The sequence below is a fragment of the Pinus tabuliformis genome, chromosome 5_2, assembly GCF_031772625.1.
Source record: "Pinus tabuliformis cultivar Carrire ecotype Pingquan chromosome 5_2, CPIR1, whole genome shotgun sequence".
Taxonomy (NCBI): domain Eukaryota; kingdom Viridiplantae; phylum Streptophyta; class Pinopsida; order Pinales; family Pinaceae; genus Pinus; species Pinus tabuliformis.
The window spans coordinates 1,012,764,674-1,012,780,846 of NC_142306.1; the positions used below are offsets into that span (position 1 = coordinate 1,012,764,674).

Consider the following 16,173-nt stretch of genomic DNA (forward strand, 5'->3'; position numbering starts at 1 on the left):
TTCATGTTTTCAGCTAAAGTTGGTTTTCCAGCCCTGTCTACAAAAATAGCTATGTTGGCAGGTAGGGCAGTTATATACCACTCGCTTCGGATTTGCTCACTTGGTTTGGAGGCCGTTGGGATTTTGTTCAAGAGTTTATTGAATCGCGCATTAAATTCTTTAATTGGTTCCCTATGCTCTATCCTAAGATTGGAGAGATCATTTATTAGTGTAGCCAAAGACCTATCATCACCATACTTAGTAAGAAACTATTCTTGGCAAGTCGTCCAACTGGTAATGGAACTAGAAGGTAAAGAAAAATACTAGGATCCTGTTGATCCTTCAAAGTATAAGGGAAAAGCCTAACGACAACATCTTGCTCCGTTACTCCCTTCAAATTAACTGCCAACATGAAGTTATTAATATGTTCCTCAGCTTGTGTTCCATCATCTGGGTTAAACTTGGGTAGCCATTTTTCAGGTGCATCAGGTAATGCATGCAATGGAGCAGGCATATTGACTGCCCCGAGCCTGGTCCATGGATCTGCCATTGCAACCGCAGTGGTGGATGATATTACTATTGAATTTACAGAAGTCTGGGAAGGAGTTGATATTAAGGATTGCGCAGTTTGGGATGTTGCAGTTGCTAATCCCTGATGAACAACAATGTTTGATGAGGGAGTGGATGGTTGACTTCGCACGGGGGAAGGTGAGATGGAGGATTTGGATGACAATTCTTCACTATCAGATCCTTCAGTGTTTTTCTTCGCCTTTTTCCTTTTGGGTAAAGGGAACTCAGTGGGTTCAATACCGAGCTTTCCACTCTGAAGTCTGGTGAGAGGGTGAGGTAAATTGAATTGTGAAGTCACACTCCTTTGAGATACTTCAAATTTCTGTGGTGATATCGAGAAGCTCTGAAGTTTGTGGATAAGAGACTAGACTTCAGGGGATTCAAGACTTAGTTGTTCTGGAGTATGATGGGTTTGAGCAGTGGTAGTTGATTCCTCTTCTTCTTGTTTGGATACTGGATAACCAGCATGCAATTGGGAAGTACGAGGTGATGCGGAGGGAGAATTACTCTTAGAATGGTTTGTAGATTTGGGTTTGCTTGCCATTCACAGTGGATAGCCCTGCTTCTAGCGCCAGAAATGTTGATGCACCGAAAATCGTTGTATCAACATTGGGGGATAACCACCCGGTCCGGACCTTAATACAACTCCTTTTCCGTTTGGAATGGTGGCTCCAACTGGGGATAATGGGACCAGTTTCCCAGTAATGAATAAACGGGATGGATGAATGATTGATTGTCTAATCTAATGATAGGCGAATAACTTAATCTATCTGCAAAATAAAAGAACTACTACTAATCCCGGGAACTATTGTATTTTGAAGTATAGCGCTAAATGATCTATGTTTATTGACAGGCATATAGATGACTCCATCTAATAGACATGGACATTTATTCATTCAAGGATTACTTTGCTTAAATAGTTAAGCAAAGTGATTAACGCAATATTGCTACACTTATCATTTATATCATCAATACATATATGATCAAAAGAAAAGCATACCATAAACATCCAATAGTGGAGGGAATAAAGAAATGTTGTTAAAACACATACATATATTTGATAATAGCAAAGGCGATCAAATGACAATTCATATAAAATAAAATGAATTCAGACATAGATAATAGTACCATATGAGCTGCTAGTCACTCCCAATATCAATCGCTATTTGAGATTCTTCTTCCAGTGCAGGAATACTTTCAAACAAAGACAGTAGTGCACATTTGCATAAAAGCTTCCTTGCCAAAATTAGAATAATTGGTCCAGTTTTATAAAAGAATATGCCTGAAGTACAGTAGTGCAACTTCAGGCTTTTAAGTCAAGTACAAAACTTTTCGACCCTTTCCAAAACAATGAAAGGGTCTATAAATACTGAATTAAACTAACTATCTATGAAACTGAAATCCTACTTAATTAGTATCAATTGATCTTGAATATCTCCTTCACAGCAATCTGGCAGTCGGCGGCATGAATCATCATGTAGGCTGTTTGCCTTTAAACCTGAGCTGACTTATCGCAAGCATTGGCTCCACTTCAGGCGGTCTGTTGAGGCGAGAATTGAGCTGGGCGGCATAGGTGGCATCCTGAATATCGGGAATAATATACCCGATTGCATCTGTAAGGCATTTGAGGGCGGCTCTTTGACTGTGCGGTTTTACTGAGAAGAACCAATAGGCGTCCCATGTTAAACTGTTAATTCCAGCGATTAATCTCCCATTTTTCTCCAGATCCGGATAACATGACTGCTCCAATGTTTTCGCCGCTTTCAATTTACCTGTAGTGCATTGGGAAATCATGTTAGACAAGTAGAGAGTATTATTAACCAATTCAACCAAATTACTTGTGGTTGATTTGCATCTTGAAATTGCCCTCTCTGCTTTCATTAACTGGGACTGCCATTCTGTAAATAATATTTCCTTATGTGATTCTAAAATTTTTGGTAAATTTTCCGCCTGTCCCTGATCGGTATCTTGCCACTCAAGAAACTCAGTTAATGTTTCATGAGCTTGATCCAAGTCTGTTCTAGCTTTTTCTGATTGTTTACTTATTGATGTCGTTAAATCGCATAATGGTTCCGCCTGGGCGATTTGTTGACATAAAAGCTTGATCTGTGTTATTAATGCCTTATTTATTTGTAATGCTTCTGATTTGAATTCGTCTATCTGTGGAAGATTCTTTATCTTCTCTAGCTAGGCTGATAGTTGAGCAATCTGCTCATCTTTTGACTTCAGCATTTGTTCATTTGCTGCCCTCAGTTGTGCCAATGCCTCAGACAACTCTTTCTGCTTCTGGACTGCACTGTGATCAATCCTATGTTTCTCTTCCTGCAATTGTTGAGTTAATTGATTATTTATTTGCTTTTGTGTTAATAATTGTCGTTCTGCCTGCTCCGCCTTCTGCTGTGCTTCTGTTAGTTGTGCTTGCAATAAAAAGATCTCCTGGTCTTTTGTTTTTAATAAAAGACTCACCTCTGATGCCTTGTCTATTGTTGCTACCGAATAGGCTCCAGCATATTGTGATAGTTTTGTTAGGTCATCAGAGGGGTCAAATTCCTCCTTCCAAACCACATTGCCCGTGACCGTCTGTTCCGGGAATAGGGAAGGTTGATCAGTCCTTCTCCTCTTCCTCTGTCGTTTTACCACAGCTTTGTGTCTTGGGCTATAGAAGACATCCAAGGGAGGAATTTCTTCTATCTGCAAAATAATTTGATCGGAGGGATATTTTGGGATTATTTCTACTTCTTTCGAACTGGGTAGGCCACTGGTTCCACTTGGAACCTGTTTTGAAGTGGTCTCCTATGTATCTGCTGCTTTTGAAGTTTTGGTGTCCTTTGAGCACTCAAGATTACTGATAATTGAATCAAATTGCTCCCAATCCTGAAGCAATTTGGGATCAATTTGAGTATCTACATTTACCTCTATGTTGCTCTGTTCCTGCTCTTTGGTATGGGTTTCCTCTTGCACTTTCTCCTGTTCTTTTGTTGTAACCGGAGGTTCCTTAGTATGTCGCTGTTCAGGCTCGCTTGATCCTGTTGTTGGGGTTGTCGCTAACAGATATAGAGGCAGAGTTTGTAACCTCTGTTCTCTAAGTATGTTGAATTCAACTAACCCTTCATCTTTGTATTCCATTATGGCCAGCAATCTAACTTGATACATTGATTCAGCTGAGGAGAACAGGTCATCAAACTTATCTTCTATATGATCAAACTTTGTCAATTTGGCCTGTTCAAGTGCATTATAGGCGACTTTGTTGGGATCAAATTGCCTATTAGGGAGAGTTGCTAGAGTTAATGATTTCATCTTTGTAGCTTCTTTCTCTGCATGTTTGAAATCATGCAAAGTTTAGACACCACATCTCAGAGGAAAAGAGGGCCAGACCTGCTTCTTATTTTTCTTCAGAGTTTGTGTAACTCCTTCGGAAATAATTTGATAGGCTATCTCCCTCACCAGCAGTTTATCAAGTATGTACAAAGGAAGGACATGAGATTCGGATTGGCTGCCGAAAATTCTTATATAAGTAAATTTTTCCTCTCCGAACCATCTTCCTATTGATGTCAAATCAATCCCTGCTTGGTAAGAAATTTTGGGAGCAGGTTTATTAAAAATAGAGTAATGAATGGGTAACATGAAGCCATTACAGACTTGGTATAAATGGTGCTTATAGGAAGTTTTCCACAATTTCGGATGGTATATGTGAATAGGCGTGGGGTCTTGTGCAGTCCACCTCCAACCGAGCACGGGAAATTCAGAATTAAAACACAGGGTATCTAGTATATAAGCACTGTAGTAGAATGGGGGAATAAGCCTTTCGGTGACGGAGGTTTTAGTTCTAAAATTAAGAACTGCTGTTGCTAGCTTATCTGACAGTATAAGTGCCCAATCCATTATTTCACTGTTACACGTCGCTTCCATCAAGGGAACCATTTCTATAGTGAAATTAGCGGAATCGTGCAACCCCCATAATCTACACATCATTATCCTAGCATAACAATACAAAGAACATAGGGAATCAACAGAGTACTTACCGGAAGTTTCATGCTTGTGTTTCGCCGGATTTTGCCTCCAATCCCGAATGGGTTCGGATTCAGTTTCATTCTCACTTCGGAATTTCTCCAGGAATGCCTTGTTGTACTTCTTCTCTGGCTCAAGCAAATGATACATTTGCCTCAAATCATTAGCCTGAAATGAACCGAAGATTCTCCCATCTCTGGTGCAGAAGGTTCTGTCTGTGATTGGGATTTCCTCAATTGCCCACCTCACTACATCCATATATGGGAGAATTTGTTCCCGAGCCGCTATCCGATGAAGGAAAGAGTCGGCTAAGTCCTTTAAAGTACCATCAGATTTTCGATTGGTATCCGTTGTGGCTTGTACTACTATCACCTTTGGTTCTTCGGCTTCAATCAAATTATAGGTACTTTGCCAAGTAGTTTTGCCGAGTCCTGAACATGTAGTATCAGATATCAATCCTTTCTTTTTAGTTCCTGGATCAGCGACAACTTGTCCTGTGGCTGGTGAAGCGGAAGCGACTGCAGTTTTCTTAGACTTTTTCCCCATTCTGCTTGAATCTATTACTTCGGAAGAATTCTACACAGGAGTGAAAATAAGCGTAACATAGAGAATTGGTAGCGAAAACCAAATACGAGTGAGATATATTGATCAATGCACGATGAAGGATTAACTTAAAGTGGCCGCAGATACAATCTGTGAAAAGATTTTTACAGATTACTATTTCATTAAATGGCCGTTAAAACCTACCAATCCTTTAAATGCCCATCATATCGTTTATCAGCCGAATGATTTGTTTAAGCGTGCCCTGGATGTTTTGGCGGTTGAGTGCAGGTGAATCACTATTTGAAAGATAAGGCCTTTAATACGAATTAATCGTAATATCCCTGCCTTAATAATTTTTGAAGTTTGCGCTTTTTGCTTTATCGCAATCGGGCGTGGGGGAAAAACTTAAATCTTTATATTGGAACCTCTTGGAATCCCTGATCGCCGATAGCGATATCGCATCACATCGGGAGTATTAACAAAGACACTTTGAAAAGCATGCATGGGATATCCCCCATTGCCGATAGCGATATCGCATCGCATCGGAGCGAAAGGGACTTTATCGCATCGCATCGGAGCGAAAGGCACTTTTGTTATGGGAACTTATTATTGCCGATATCCGATAGCCTATTGCATGTTATCGCGTCGGAGAAAACCAATGGGCCTTTAAGTTATGCCTCCTTTGTCATTGCGATATGCGATCTTGAGATCGCTTTATCGCAATGATAAAAGATTAATCATTTATATTATAAGACCAAATAATTGGTTTGTCAAAAAGGTTTTGTAATGTTTTATTTTTGTTTTCAGACCTTTTTGAATAATACAAAGTTGATACCAATTAAAATAAAAAGGGACCCATTTCATATTATAGTAATGTGAATAAAAAATGATATGAAATGGGGGGTTTTTGTAGAGCACAACAGAACCAAAGAGTGAAAAATGTATTTTTGTTGGATATTCTTAAGATGTCAAAGGATATAGTCTTATTCCACTTAATTCCAAAAATTTTATCATTAGAAGAGATGTAAATTTTGATGAAAATATATCGTCCTGCGAGCCTAGTTCGGCAGATGTGCCACCTCTCCCTATCTCTTCTATTTTTGAAAATATTTCTTCTTCAGATGATGAAAGCGAGGATGAAAATCCTCCCCCACCTTCTCAGGATCCTCCTTCAGCTCCTCAACTTCCAAAATGGGTCTGTGCTAGTGGGGATGCAGCAGGTGATCTTGCCGGTGATCCTACAGATCAGCGACATACACGTTCTCAGTTTGAGAGAGCCTCTTCTTTACTGGCTCAAGCGTGAGTGAATTATGATCCTGACACCTTTGCAGAAGCTTCAGGCCATCCATATTGGGAAGCAGCTATGAATGAAGGATATCATTCATTATTGGCAAATGATACATGGGATCTTGTTCCTCTACCAAAGGGACGAAAACTTGTTAGATGCAAATGGGTTTACAGAACCAAGTATGGACCAGATGGGAAAGTTGATAAACATAAAGCTCGTCTTGTTGCTAAGGCTTTTTCACAAGTTGAAGGCATTGACTATACTGAAACCTTCTCCCCTGTTGCCGAAATGAACTCTATCCGCCTTGTTCTTTCCCTTGCTGCCTCTTTCAAATGGGAAGTCCATCAGATGGATGTTAAATCCGCCTTCTTGCATGGGGACTTGCATGAAGAAATCTATATGGAACAACCTATTGGCTTTATACAAACAGACTCCAGCCTTGTATGTCAGCTTAAGAAATCCCTTTATGGTCTCAAGCAAGCTCCTCAAGCTTGGTATGCCAAAATGGATAACTTTCTTTTATAATCTGGCTTCTCTAGGTGCCATTCTGACAATACTGTCTACACCAAGAAAGTGGGCAAGTCTCTTATCATTCTTGTTCTTTATGTTGATGATCTTATCCTGACTGGTAGTGATCCCAACCTTATAAACCATGTGAAGTCTAGCCTTAAAAGGAAGTTTGAAATGATAGACTTAGGACACTTACATTATTTTCTCGGTCTTCAAGTCTTGCAATCCAAGGAAGGTATTTCCCTTTCTCAGTCCAAGTATGCCTATGATATTCTACACCACTTTCACATGGAAAACTGTAAGCCAGCCTCTTCTCCCTTTCAGTCTGGAGTCAAACTTTCAGTCACTTGTACTTCTCCTGAAGTTGATGCTACCTTATACCGTTAACTTGTAGGAAAAATTTTGTATCTAACCCATAATCGTCCTGACCTTTCCTTTGTTGTTGGCCTTGTTGCTCGGTTTATGCAAAACCAACGTGAAAGTCATTGGAAAGCAGCTAAAAGAATACTTCGTTATGTTCGAGGTACAGTTCAGTTTGGGATTCATTACAGTGCCGAAGCATCTCCTCTATTGGTTGGTTTCACTGATTCCAATTAGGCTGGTGACCCTAATGATCGGAAGTCTACTGCAAGTTATGTGTTCACTCTTGGTTCAGGACCTATTACATGGGCTTGTAAGAAACAAGGTGCCATTTCTCTTTCTTCAGCAGAATCAGAATATCGTGGTGCCGTAGAAGCTAGTAAGGAAGCCTTGTGGCTTCGTCAGATCCTGTCAGAGTTTGGCTTTCAACAGCAGCATCCGACTACACTTTGGTGTGATAATCAAAGTGCCATTCAGCTATGCAAAGATCCAGTCCAACATCAGCGCAGCAAACACATTGAACTGCACATGCACTTCATCAGAAAGCTCATTCACGACCATGTTCTTGAAGTGCAATATTGTTCAACAGATGATCAAGTTGCAGACATCTTTACAAAGGCTCTCACAGAGACGAAGTTCACTAAACTTCGATTTATGGTTGGAGTTCAGGAAGTTGTCACTAAGGGGAGATAGGCTCTAGTGCCTCCTTCCTTCTCCTATTGTGTCATATTTGTAAATCCTTCAATCCTATCCCAAGTTGTTCTTAAGGGGGGATGTTAGGATATTTCGACACATAGGAAATAGTTAAGTACAACTTGGTCTAGTATAGAGTTAGGTATAGAGTTAGGTAAAGTGTGTTTCTTTACCTTGTACATTTTGTAACTTATAATCTGATGGTCACGATATGTAGTGATCTGACAATTCATTCTCTCCTCGGTATTACCGACACTTGATCCGTGGCTTAACACCCGATTGGTCCATGATTTCTACTTAAAGCGCATGGAGGGTCATTTGTAGGGTAATCCGTCTATGAGAGAAGCATATGTAAATTTTCATACTTTCATTAATAAATTGCCCGAAGTGGTCGCGTTGGCTCAGGCCGTGGACTTTTTCCCTCTTTGAGAGTTTTAACCACGTCAAAATACTGGTGTATTGATCTGTGATCTATTTATGAGCGGTGTCCTTTGGTGTTCTATCTGAGGAACTTACCCTGTAAATTCCTACAGAAGGCTACATGGAATTCATTGGCTAGATGTGGCGATTATATTTCCAAGAGGGTTACAGAAATTTTTGAGCAGTGGAAGATGTTAATATTCATCCTAAGAGCCTCAAGAAGAAAGGATGTTGTCATTTTCAACTTTTTCCCATACCATAATGTGCCAACTGTGGTGGCATGCTTTGTTATTTTCTCTCCCTACTTCCTCATGTCAGTCATTAGAGAAAATTTCAACCTAAAAGTGCCCATGAAATTTTCATGTAATTTCCATGTCATAATATGTAAATCAATCAAAATCCTTTAAATTTAAAAAGAGTTACATGTAAATATTTTGGAGGTAAAAGAAGAAAAATTACTTTTTTTTAATAGTATTTTTGGCTTATCTCCTTATAAGTTTACTCAAATTTCAAGTATAGACACTCATTGGATGCAAAATTAAATTCCACATCCAAAGGGTACCCATTATGCATACTTTTGAGAAGACCCTCATTAATAAAATTTGAATATATAGTAAAAAATCGTGTTCAACACACTTTTTAAATGTATCTTCATTTTTTTTATCAATGTGGGTCTTCTCAAAAGTATGCATAATGGGTACTCGTTGGATATCAAATTTAATTTTGCTTCCAACAAGTGTCTACACTTGAAATTTGAGTAAACCTATAAAGAGATAAGCCAAAAAAAAGTATTTTTCTTCTTTTCCCTCCAAAATTTATAACTCTTACTTTATTATTTTTCCTTAGGAGGCCAATTTTAGGCTAAAATTTCCACTAATGTCATGGTACTTTATCTAATGGAATGGTTGGTTCATTTAGAAGCATGACGGTTTCATTGAGAGTTTATATGAAGCTTCTCAAAGTTTGGTGGAACTGATCCTCTACAAATCATTTGCCTATTTCCACTCTAGTTTCCAACATGTTACTTGCTTCAGAATTCACCATAGAAAAATCTATCTCCCAATGTTATTGCTTTTCTCTGATAACATCTTTTATCGATATTTCAACTCGCATTGAGTTCCTTCCAATAGTTGTTGAATTTGTCATTTGTGTCTTTTTGAGCATTGCATGCTTCCCACAGAAATCTAGCAACTTATGGTATGATTTATTTTCGTTCTATATATGAAACTTCACATAAAGAGATGGCCTTACTTAGTAGTTGGAGACTTGAATCTACAACTTTTTTTCTGAGAAATGCATACCATTAAGAAGAGTAGGTCCTGCACCTACAATACTCCCATGACAAAGTAAAAGGAACACTTGCAATAAAAGCTTTAATATTCTCCATCTCCACTTCCATTGTTAATGATATGCCATAATTGTTATGGGATCCAAAGCTAAAGAGAATGTTGCCACTCAAAGCCATTGTAAGTATCTTTCAAATCCTCTACTTATGTTGCCTCTATTGTCAAAAAAACTAATTCAAGATTGTCAAAATTTACAAAGGTAAGCCACCAAGTAGTTTGACAAGAAAATTATCTCGAGGCCCATTTTCTAGGTCATGCATTGTCAGTCTCACAGTTGGACCACAAGCATTATAGGGTATCTCTATCCTCAGACCTTTGTTCATCATGGTTATGGGTCACCCGCAAACCCAATGTTATGGGTCAACTACACAAAACCCTTGTCATCGAAGTCCATTTGTTAGGCCACACACTATCAGTATCATAGTTGGTCACAAGTATTACAAGGTATCTCTATCCTTGGATATTTTTTCATGACAGTTATGGGTCAACCACACAAAACCATTCTCTTTAGTGGCTCTTCATATTGAACAAACTCTTCTCAAGAGAGAAATTAATGCAATGGATACCATTGCTTCTTAAGGGGGAGGAATCATCTAAATGGAAAGTGGAACCCACCGATGGCATTCATCTTCCCATGGTATTCATCCACCCATGGAATTTACCCATGGTATTGTAACTCCTAAAAAGTTATAAGTAACATGCCTCATTTTGTAAAAAAGATAGATTGTTTGCCACAATGTAGTTGTTATAGTTCTTCTTTGTTTTAATAACAAGTTTCTTTGTTCTTTTGTTTCCTGTGTGTTATTTTTTTTGGCATTTCAATATTTCAGATCTTGGGGGTAGCCCAAGATATGGATCATAGAGGTTCATGCAGAAATTAGGAAAGAAGTAAGAGAAAAATAGGTTGTACATTGATAACGATAGTGGCATTCATCTTGTAGAGAGCTTAGGTTTTCATTCTATTAGTAAGCATATGTAACTCATGTACCATTTCATACGATTAATTTTGGAAGAGGGACCAATATTCAAGATTGAAAAGATACATACCAGCCTGAATCCTACATACATGTTAACAATGCCAGTAACCAGGGAGAAATTAAATTTCTACTCAGTTTGTGTTGGCCTTCATGCATGATGATGAAGATGAGATTCTAGCTAGGTCCAAAATTGAATCATAGTCTAACACGTGCAATAACAATGGATTTGATGTAATTAGTCTCCAAGTCAGAGATTTTTTCTTTTGAAGGTTGAATACCTTTTTGATTAAAACGTGTTTCTTTTTAATTGCATTTGGACCTCAGTTTGTAACGACAAATCATAAGCCCCCCCGAACTAGTATATATAGGGGGTCTGGGGGGGTGGTGACAATTATTTAATGCCCCCCCTTGTGGGGTTTTGGAAGCTGTTTCCCTGAAGAGAAGTTTTTGGGTAATTTTCCTTGTAAAATATTGCAATTTCATAGTCAATGTAGACTATTCATCATTAGGTTACAGATCTAACAGTAGATGTTATATTATATTGTTTTCCCTCGAAATCTTATTTATATGGTAATTGTCTTATGGCTTTGTATTATCAAGAGAACATTGTAATTGGGAGGGAGGAGACTAGGATAGAGGGAACAAGAGGTTGTTTTGGATGTGTTGTAGTTTTTATTTCCTTCATGTATGCAAATGGAATAGAAGGACAGACTAGTTATTTCTCTGTGGACGTAGCTTGTTAGCACCCTATAATTTAACCTCTAGGCTAAGAGAGGTTTACAGGGGTAACCACAAACCACTATGGGCTAGAAACTGGTCCTTTCCAACTGGAGGGGGCTCCCTCACTATTAAACTCTAATGATAAACACACTAAAGCTCACAAAGACCAGATATGGAAAATATGATATAAAACTTAATGAAATGGTTGAGAGTTTCGGGAAAAGACTACTGAGGTATGAAGCCAGTAACATAATCTTAATATCAGGGCATGCATGAGTCTTTAGAAAAACAGAGGCAGGGTAGGCATACGTTCCAAGATGATAGGAGTTGAAGTATAGTGGGGAATGGAAAGAGACACAATTATATCTTATCACAAGCAGCAAAGCATATTATAATGAATTTTGCAGCATAAACTAATGAGCAAATACTAGAAGAACCATCACAGAGCAATGAATAATTCCATCATGCATGATTCCAAAATTACCCTGAGCATCTCAAAATGAATTCAAGATAAAATATTTAGAAATGGATATTTAGATAACACAAAGGAAAACAAACTTGAAAGCAATATACCTCAAGAATATCTAAGATTAAAGAAACCAACTTGCACAACACATATGTGGAGTTCTCTTTTCACAAAATCGAACCCATTCTTCATATTACTTTTAGATTAAACACAAGTTCTAGAATATGATCATCATGACTAGATACATAACATCCTTATCCATCAATCTTAGAAAAATCTTGTCCTTTTTGGGATAAACACTAAAAACAAAACTTATACATCAAGCTAACAAACTAGTCTTGAAACCATAAACTTATCTATATCTTAGAATACTTATTCATCCAGTCCTATCTAACTTATCCATTATTCTCATAATCCAATTTGTAGACTAATTACAAAATAGAAAAAGCACAGATATGTATGATAGAAACTAAAACAATGGTGTAGCCAATCCAGTTAGGCATGCTCACGTGTACTCCATCTAACAATAGGATGATGAGGATGTTGATTCTAAAGGTATGTGCTAGGGAAATTTGTATCAAATTAATTCTTAAACTATGGCTTAACAAACTCTTTAAAGAATGAAACATTTAAATCATCTCCCTTGAACCATTTCTCTCCATCTGTAGGGATACCTATGGCATAAACAATAAATCTCTCTGAAATAACCATCTCCCGGTGTCCTAGCTTTAATTTTCCGTCCTTGAGGTTCAAGGCAAACAAATTCACCAACTTCACATGGTAACCTACTACTTGGATTTTCTCATAGAAGAGGATACAACCCAAGATTACAAATGCCACCCTAATCGTTGGATTATAGCTGACTGGAGCTAGAATTTTTGGCTCTACTCATACAATATCCCCTCCCTTTTTTATTGCAGTGGGAGCCATGTACCTATGTACACAGGGCAAGCCCTCTTGGACCTTCGTGGTGAGCTACGTGGACTATAGCAATAATAGAAGACTCTGTTTTTTGGACAGCAATGGCAATAAGGTGTGTTTCACATACACACTGTGCAATGAGGACAAGGGCGTACTGACACCTTCAAAGATTGTTGGAAAATTACACAACCATACAAACCTTTACCAAGACCAGCTCATCATATGATATCCATCACCATAGATACTGCAATTTCACTAAGTGCATGGTTGATAATCATACGTACAGTGATGGCTGAATAACCGTGGAAAAATCCCTTGTTCATAATTTCATCATAATATTGTGTGAGCATCGCCCCAATATTGAAAATCATGCCAAATATATACAACCAGAAATTCTACACATTGATGTTTCTCGAAGGTTGCTTTTTAACAATAAACTCAATGTAAATTTGAACAAATCCACTGAGTAGTGCGATGATAATAGCCATGAACTAGCCTTATATGGGAGTTTGTAAAACATGATCCGATGATGAATTCAACTGTGCAGTTGTGTATCCAACAAGGAAGAGAATATAAGTTGACCATTGAATCTCCGTTAATTTTCTATTTAAAATAATCTGATACAATACATCTGTACTAATAATGTTCAAGTTCTTCAAGATCTGGTAGCTTGGCACATCAACATAGAAAAATATATAGTACTGCAATAGATTTTTAACAAGATATAATGTTGCTGGAATGGGATATACCTTGACCTCATCCCATGTGGTACTCAATTAGTCAAACAAGCCTTTCAATATTACTTGTTATCCTTTATGATGCCTTCTCTTTCCCATGTTTGAAGCAGAGCAATCAACGATAATGCACACTTTAGAGTCTCCACCAAAAAAATTGCTAAAGTGACACTGTAGTCATACTTTCTCGCTCGTTTTGACCACATAATTAGTATTCCTTGTGAACTTGTAAGCACCTTTAATGCAATTGTCACAAGCGACCTGTGCTTCCACTTTCATCATTTTTGAATGGAAGTTTTTGGATTATTTATGATACCTACAGAGCCATATTATTAGGTCCCTATACTACTAGTGTAAACCCTTATTATTATTAGTGCAACCCCCTTATTGTATTATTGTGCCCATATAGTCCCCATGTTGTTATTATTATGCCCCATAGAAGTCCACTATTGTTCTTGTTGTGCCCCTACAATATTATTCTTATATAAGCTCTCATTGTATTGGGACCCCTTAGACTCCTATTTATGAAAGGAGGCCTTGTCATTTGTATCATAGAAGAATTGTTCATTTGTGTAATGTAAAGGAGGTTACCCCCTTGAAGAGGCTGATTTTTAAGTTGTTGATCTATTTTTCTATGTTTTTGTGAGCTAGTTTCATAAGATTTGGTATCACAGCTTTGAATTCTAGGGTTTCGCTACCCCAAACAGATCATCGTGGAATTTTTGCTATAATTTTTTCTCTATGATGTTTCAGAAGCAAAAAAAAAAACCATTTGATCTGAAATATTTCTTAACGTCGGGTCCAAATTTCATATATTTTCTCGTTATATTTTAGGAGATATGATCTGAGGAATTTAGGCTTTTTGCAAGCTCCTAAATTCCATCTCAAACAGGTCATTGTGGACTTTCCTCTATAAAAAAATTTATACGAAGGTTCAGACTCTGAAATTAAAACCCATTTGAGTGGAAATCATGGTGAAGCTCAAGCCCAAATTTAAGATCTTGTTTCACTAAATTTTTGGAGATATGGTCCAAGACATTTAGGGTTTCTGCAGGCTCCCGAATTACATCCCAAAAAGGTGACCTTGGGAAAATTGTCATAATATTCTCCTTGCACATCCGATTGAAATTTCGTAAGAAGTTAAAGAAAGAGGAGGGACTGTACGTTTTGGTGTATTTCTTTCAGGTCTGAAGGTTGATGAGCCTCATAAATCGGTAATTATATGGGTTCATTTTACCTCCTAACCTAGTCAAATCAACCATTCTCTTAGCTTATTGTATGATTTTCTGATTATATTTATGCTTATGGAGTGAGTTGAGTTAGTTATGATGCCATATGGTCTAACATGTGTTTAATGTAGATTATTGATGAATTTCGAGGTCAAAGTCAAAGATCCAATGGATAAATGGTAGCAATAACTCAAAGTGGACAAAGAAGAGGACTTATAGGAGGGAATCCCCCTCATTTATTACTCCTCACTGTTAACGGGAAAAGTGTCTATTCAGAGCGACCCTATCCCACTAAGGTGTGACAGTGACCTTAGAAACAAACAGAGAAAACTACTTTCGTATTCTTCTTTATGAACTATAAACGAAGAGGAATATGATGAACCAACCTGTGTCTTGCGCTAGTCCTTTGATCCAATCTCTCTCCTCTTTGACAGCTTCCAGCTACCTGCTCCCTTACTTGCCCAGCTTCACCAAGTTCCTGTAAGATCACAGAAGAAGAAAACTACACAAAGACATGGATTTATATTCATAAATAGCTTAGGATCAGATTTAAGCTAAACATACAAATGTAACAAACATCAATGATACACAAGCATGTAGGAGAAACTCAAATAGTTTTATTGATATAACAAGAAGATCCAGGAGGAGTTACAACCGATGATTCCTGATCCAACATCAACCTCCCAGCAAAGAATCCCCTCTTCACCTCCAACAAAGCATAAATCACCCAATACTCTGATATCTATCTCAAAACCAACAACAATTCTCTGCAATGTACAAAATTCCAGCCTCTGGATCTCTGGGATGAGGGATCCATATATAGATGTATGCAAAGAGGATGAGTCAGCTTATGATTTGACTAGTGGCTTCTCTCTGACAGTTCTTGCTTCCACTTGGAGACTGAGAGCCTCTTACTCATCTTTGGTCGAACTCAGTGAGGCAAGTGTCATTGGAGAAGATTCTGGAAGCTTCCATTGTCTTTCCACCTCGCGGAATGGCACTGCCATTTGTCATTTCCCGCTCAATGCACCCTGGTAGTGCATTTAGGTGCATTGCAACGCACCTAGCTAGTGTACTTGGGTGCTATGCAACGCAGCTAGCTAATGGAGCAGCTGAAATGATCCTGATTTGACTGATTCTGAGCAGTTTCTGGTGGAGAACTTCTGGGAGAAGCTGTAATTTGTTGACCTTGTTCCTTTAGGGGTCGGAACAACACTTTTAGGGACTTAGGATCCCTTGGTTTATGGACATTTTATGCTTAGAGCTGTAAGGCACAAAAATGTCTATAACAGTTGCCCCCTAAAGTATGAGTCCGTTTATCGGGTGAAATGCTTTATTAGGAGGATCCGAAGTTCTTTCAATGCTGGGAGGAGACCTGTAATAAGATACAATACCATACATTATCTTCA

The 16,173-nt window shown here is 38.1% G+C and overlaps 1 pseudogene; it reads right to left on the reverse strand.

The window, feature by feature from the left end:
- Positions 1-13,019: 13,019 nt before the first annotated feature.
- On the reverse strand, positions 13,020-14,493 carry LOC149162703 (CMP-sialic acid transporter 2-like; annotated as a pseudogene).
- Positions 14,494-16,173: the final 1,680 nt, after the last annotated feature.